We start from the raw sequence: 5,792 nt of genomic DNA, 5'->3' as shown, positions 1-5,792 counted from the left end.
TTCTTTGGGTAAAGATGTGGCAAATAATTTTGGTAAACCTAGTTCTCTTTGACGTGGCTTGACAATTTGGTCAATGCTCTCTTGAAGTCACTTGTGGATTTATGAAGCCACAAATGCCTAGTTCGGATCTTGTTTTTGTCAATTCATGTAAGTAAGACCATCATCTGAATTTGTGTGTTTACTCTACTTATGAACCTCGCGGAGCTTGGTTGATGATGGAGAAGAAGGAAAACTAATGGGGTAGTGTCATTTGCTGTGTTTTGTGTTTGGATTGTGATTGTCCAGGTTTATGAGTTTACACAGGGTCGGCCCTGCCCTTTTGGTGGCCCTGGGCATATAATTATTTGGAGGCCCTTTATTTGGAGCTCCTCTCTGCTGATGCAACAGTTAATAAAAAAACAAAAAACAAAAAAGTTCATCCTCAAGTGGGGAAAAGAACAATATATTTTTTAGTTAAAAAAAGTAGAAAAAAAGAAGGTGGCCAGCACAATTTTAGATAAAAAGTCGATCAATAAAGACAAAAGCTGGCAGTGGAGCGTGACAGTAAAGTAAGTACTGATATGACAGGCACCCCGAATTTCTTCATATATACAATACTTTTTCTTTATTTTCTCGATCCATCTTCATCTTTATCGCCATCTCAATCATTTCTGGCAAAAGTGTGTTTTCTCTCTAACGGAGATCAGAAACTATGCTGAGACGCCCATGCACCATAGCCTCAAGATCGCAGTCCAGGCTTGCTTTGTTCAATGAAGCTGAAATCATTCCTGACTGTAGAATCGACAAAACGATACAGCGAGAGGTCATCAACAAATGGGCGATGCGCTACTTGAGGGAGCATTCCTTGTTGTTTCTAGTAGATCCAGATCTAGAAAATAACTTACTGGTGTATCCTCAAATCATTCGCTCTTTCTATCACACTCTCATCGAGCTACCACGAAGCGAGCGAACAAGGGATCAACTGGTTTATCAGGTCATTATAGCTAGTGTGAAAGTTCAATTCACAACAGCAGATCTGTGTTGCTGCTTGGGGTATCCACCAGTAGATGATGAGCCCACTGGATCTCGACAACCGATCTGTGCATCAAAGTAGAAGATGATTGATGATATGTGTGGGGGAAAGAGGAATAAACACAACAACGCTACACGCCGCGCCTACTTGCCTTCAAAGATGTGGTTGTTGGATGATGCTGTTAGGGAAAATCTGTGTCCTATTGGCCATGAGCAAGAACGACGGGGGAAATTCTTGTCAGTTTTATACTCTATGTATAAAGGGCGTTGGTTTGACATTGGAAAGATCTATTTGGCCACGATCTTCAAAGCCAAATACTTTGTGGAGAAGAAGCCAACAAAGGCAGGAAAGTTATTTTTCCCACGGCTTATTACAAGGTTGCTTTTGTTCAAAAACATTCGACCTCCTCAGCCTCAAGCATTTTCAGGATATCAGGTCACCATGCTAGAAAGAAGGACATGGCGTCAGAGCATCAACCATTTGAAAACAACTTCTGCAAGAAAGAAGCAGACCTAAGAAGATCCCTCAGCATCACCACTTGGAGATTTCTCATCAGCAGTTGCAGCGTCTCCACAATCAGATCGCATGCGTGCAGCGATAGCCCGGCTAGAGATGGGGCTACAAACACTAGAGGATGGACAACAAAGGCTGGAGCACATGTTGGCCGCACTCATGGATATGATACGAAAGTGAAAACATAGCAATCCAACAGTCAGACATTTTGGGGAGTTATGTGAGCAGTTTGAGGAATTCCATGTTGATATTGTGGAAGATGATCAAAACTTTGCTGTTAAGCCTAGCCATGTCCTCTAGGTTTTAAGCTCAGTAATGAGCATGTCTTTATTTTACTTTGATAACTTTCTCTAATACAGCTTTTGCATGTTCAATATTTACAGTTCCCATGTTTTTGATGCCCTGTTACACTCATCATTCCCACATTTATTTGCCTTTATTTGTCCATCACTTGCAAATTCCAAATCTCACACATTCCATTTTGACAGGATTGAAATTGATGATAATGAAAAAGATGAGCCTGATGAAAAATTACAATAGAATGTTGCAATTAAACTTTGTTTAAGTAATTAAGTGAATAAGTGTGTACTTATATATATATATATATATAATATATTTATATTGGGCCCCCCAGATTGGGGGCCCTGGGCGGTTGCCCAGGCCGGCCCGTGCTCAGGGCCGGCGCTGAGTTTACAATAATACATCCTTTCTCAAAAGACCTGTAGATGAGAACTGAAAGGCTTCAATATTATCTGGAAAACCTGCCCTTATACTGAGTTCAAACAGTGAACAGAAGGACAGGCTACAAGAAACTTGTCTGTCAGTGATATGAAAAGTTTGCCATGGAAGCTGAAAGAGCTTAATTTCATGAATTCTACGTCCGGTCATTGAAGGAGGAACCTGCAGGTTGGAATGCTTCAGCCTATCTTCTCTGTGCTTGAATCAACTGATGGCCATATCAATGTCTCAATGAGCCGTTCGCGCATTAACTCTTATTGCACATGCAGGTCCTCCCCCGATCCGTTACATTCCTTGAAGCGTTGAACGGCCCTTCTATGAAATAAAAATGCCACGCGCGCGCGTAGGCTTGTAGGGCCGAAAGATTTTCCCGTTAGTTTGGGCTCAATCTTCCAGCCCATCAAACCAATAACCCGATAGGAAATCCTTTTGGGCCAAAACACTGCCTTCTTTTCATCGTCCACAGCCAGACCAAACTCCGAAGGCACTGTCATATTGGATAGCCAGTAGCCATCACTTCTCGCGGTCTCGCCAATTAACCATCATGTATCAGAGACATCAGAAAGATCAAGCACGCCGGTGCTTGTGATCTTCTATGTTCTACAGAGGGTATGCGATTTTCTCTCGCTTTCCACTTTCTTTTTCTTTTCTTTTTTTTCCTTCTAGATCGATTTCTTTACCTCACTTTATTATCTTCTGATTTCTTTTCTTTTTTTGTGCTTTTCTTTGGTGTTTTGTAAAAGATTGGTGCAGTTGGTTTATATTTTCTTTGTTTTCCAATAAATTTAATTCATTGTTTGGTGTGATTCAGTTTGCAGGCCGAACGTCTGGGGTTCTGTTAACTTGACATACCTAAAACGTATATTTTCTTTCTCACTCTTTTTCCTTGAATTTACATGTGTATATCGTTTCTGGGCAATTTTTTCTTTGTTAGTTATATTTGAATTTGTGTTTACTTGGTCATTCCAAAGTGATATACCCAGAACCCTTTGTATTCTTATCTTTAGGAAATGGACAATGCTAGAGGCCCCAAAATATGACCCCAAAAGTCTCCTAAAATCTATGTGGCAATAAAATATTCATTGATGGAAGACACATTTATAGGGTCCACTTGACATCCAATACTTCACACTAAATGAGGGTCACTTTTTGGGGGTCCAATATGTCATCATTAAGGCATCCTTTCTCAAGTCTAACTATTCCAGTTCCTCTCCTCAACACTTTGCACCTCTTCCTGCGCCTAGCCATTGGATCCCTCCTCCAATAGGGAGATTGAAAATAAATGTTGATGCAACTTCGTCGGCTGTCAATTCTTATGCAGGTGTGGGGGCGGTTGTGAGAGATGCTAACGGGGCAATATTAGCTTCTAGCTTCAAACGCATTCCCTCAGCTGGGGGAAGTCTCTATGCAGAAGTTACTGCCTTTCTTTTCGGAGTTGAGCTAGCCGTGGCCTTGAATCTTACGAGCTTTATTCTTGAGGGTGATGCGCTTATTATTGTTTCTGACCTGAATTCCAATAGAACCGTGCTTGCCCCCTATGGTTCTTGTGTGGATGCCACTCTTCTCCTTCTGCAAGACTGTCAGTGTGAAATAGTCCACACCTCTAGGAGCAACAATCAGCTAGCTGACTCTTTGGCGCGTCATGGAATGAACTGTTTTGATTCTGTTATGCTCATGGGACATGTTCCCCACTAATATCTTTTTGCTATTGCTGACTCTTCTATCTAATGAATTCTTTCCTCAAAAAAAAAAAAGCATTATCCTTAGGAAATATAGCAAATTAATTGGGGCCTAATGCAATAAGTTCTCAAGAATTGTTTCTCCGTCCTGCATAGCTATGATATATAGCATATTTAGAATTTCTTGGTGGTTTAGTTTTTTCACCGTGTTCATTATCCTTGATATTATTATTTCTACACCCAGAGGGCAGACTACATTGTTGCCCCTTGTAGCCCATTGCATTGGATCTTTGGAAAGGTTATATAATCCCTAATAATGAAAACAAGCTTCTGTCATATCCTGAAAGGATTACCTTGGTGTTCTTGGGAGGTCAAACTTATGCAGTGCTCGTCTGGAAAATGTTCTTCTTGACAATGATAAATGATGGATTAAGAAAATTGATAAATGATGAGAATGCAGATTGCAAAAAGCTTCTTCTTTTTTTTCCTTTCTAACAGCCACATGCTCATTACTTGCATGGGCGACCACTTTGGGTCCATTAATTAAAAAAATTTCAAATGTTCATTAACATGTTACTTGTTTGTTTTTGGATTAAATGAAGTAGATATATCGATGGTGCGGATGGACAGGAAATGGGTGCAAAGCGTCAGCGGGTAATTGATCAGGGTCCTTCATTCTATGGGGCTTCTCCTGGCCCTAGTTTGATGTACAGCCCACATCCATATGGATATGTTAGTCAACCGCCACCTTTTCCTGTTGTCCATCTGCGTGGTCTCCCCTTCGATTGCAGTGAGGCTGATATATTTGACCTCTTCCATGGTCTGGATATTGTTGACATACTTTCTGTCCGCAAGGGTGGCAAGTTCACTGGAGAATCCTTCTGTGTTTTAGGGTATCCTATGCAAGTTGATTTTGCCCGTCAAAATAATAGACAAAACATGGGCAGGAGATATGTTGAGGTTTTTAGGAGTAAGAGGCAAGAATATTACAAAGCAATAGCAAATGAAGTTTCAGATGCTTGGGGCGGTTCACCCCGACGAAGTGGCTTGAGGGCTAGATCTTATGATGAGTGAAAGGAGTCTGCCGAACATACTGGAGTTCTACGATTGAGGAGACTGCCATTTTCAGCTGGAAAGGATGATATAGTGGAGTTCTTCAAAGATTTATGGTGTCTGAAGATTCAATTCATTTTACAATGAATGCGGAGGGGAGACCTACTGGGGAAGCATTTGTAGAGTTTGCAAATGCAGAGGATTCAAAAGCAGCAATGGCAAAGGATAGGAATAGGATGACACTTGGGAGTCGTTATATTGAGTTGTTTCCCTCATCAGTGGAGGAAATGGATGCAGCAGTTTCAAGAGGACGGTGACTTTTTATACCTTTGCTTCAATTTGCTTTCTTCTACCTGCAATATCTGTAACCTTTTTCTTGTTATTGTGGAATTGTTATGTAGTATTGATGCGGGGCTTTCTGTTTTATGAAGTAAAGGTACTGTTTACTGTTTACTTGTGCTTTTTGATCCTTGTGCTTTAATTATGGTTAGGATTAAACTTGAGTTTCTGTAGAACTGGAGTTAAACTATGAGATATCTTATTCTGCGCATCTCTTTTGGTTCTCTCTTCTAGTCTTGTTCATCTCTTGAGTTTCATGATGTGTTCCATGCCTCTTTTTTTTCAATGTGAGCCGTCATAAGCTCGCAATCCTTGGGCTTCTCTCAGCTTTATGGATTATTTATTTATACTGTGTTTTAGGATATTAAAAGATGATGAAGTGAACAATGCTTGTGAAAGCAGGAATTTTACTCTACGAATACCTTTAAGTTTTTGGCCTTATTAACTGTTTGTCCTTG

The 5,792-nt window shown here is 40.5% G+C and overlaps 1 pseudogene; it reads left to right on the top strand.

Moving 5' to 3' along the window:
• The first annotated feature begins 2,711 nt into the window (after nt 1-2,711).
• LOC119996242 lies at nt 2,712-5,545 on the top strand (annotated as a pseudogene).
• The last annotated feature ends 247 nt before the right edge of the window (nt 5,546-5,792 follow it).

This window comes from Tripterygium wilfordii, chromosome 4 (assembly GCF_013401445.1).
Source record: "Tripterygium wilfordii isolate XIE 37 chromosome 4, ASM1340144v1, whole genome shotgun sequence".
In the NCBI taxonomy this organism is placed as follows: Eukaryota; Viridiplantae; Streptophyta; class Magnoliopsida; order Celastrales; family Celastraceae; genus Tripterygium; species Tripterygium wilfordii.
The sequence above is the reverse complement of the archived record's forward strand: the minus strand, read 5'-3'. Positions and strand labels throughout refer to the sequence as shown.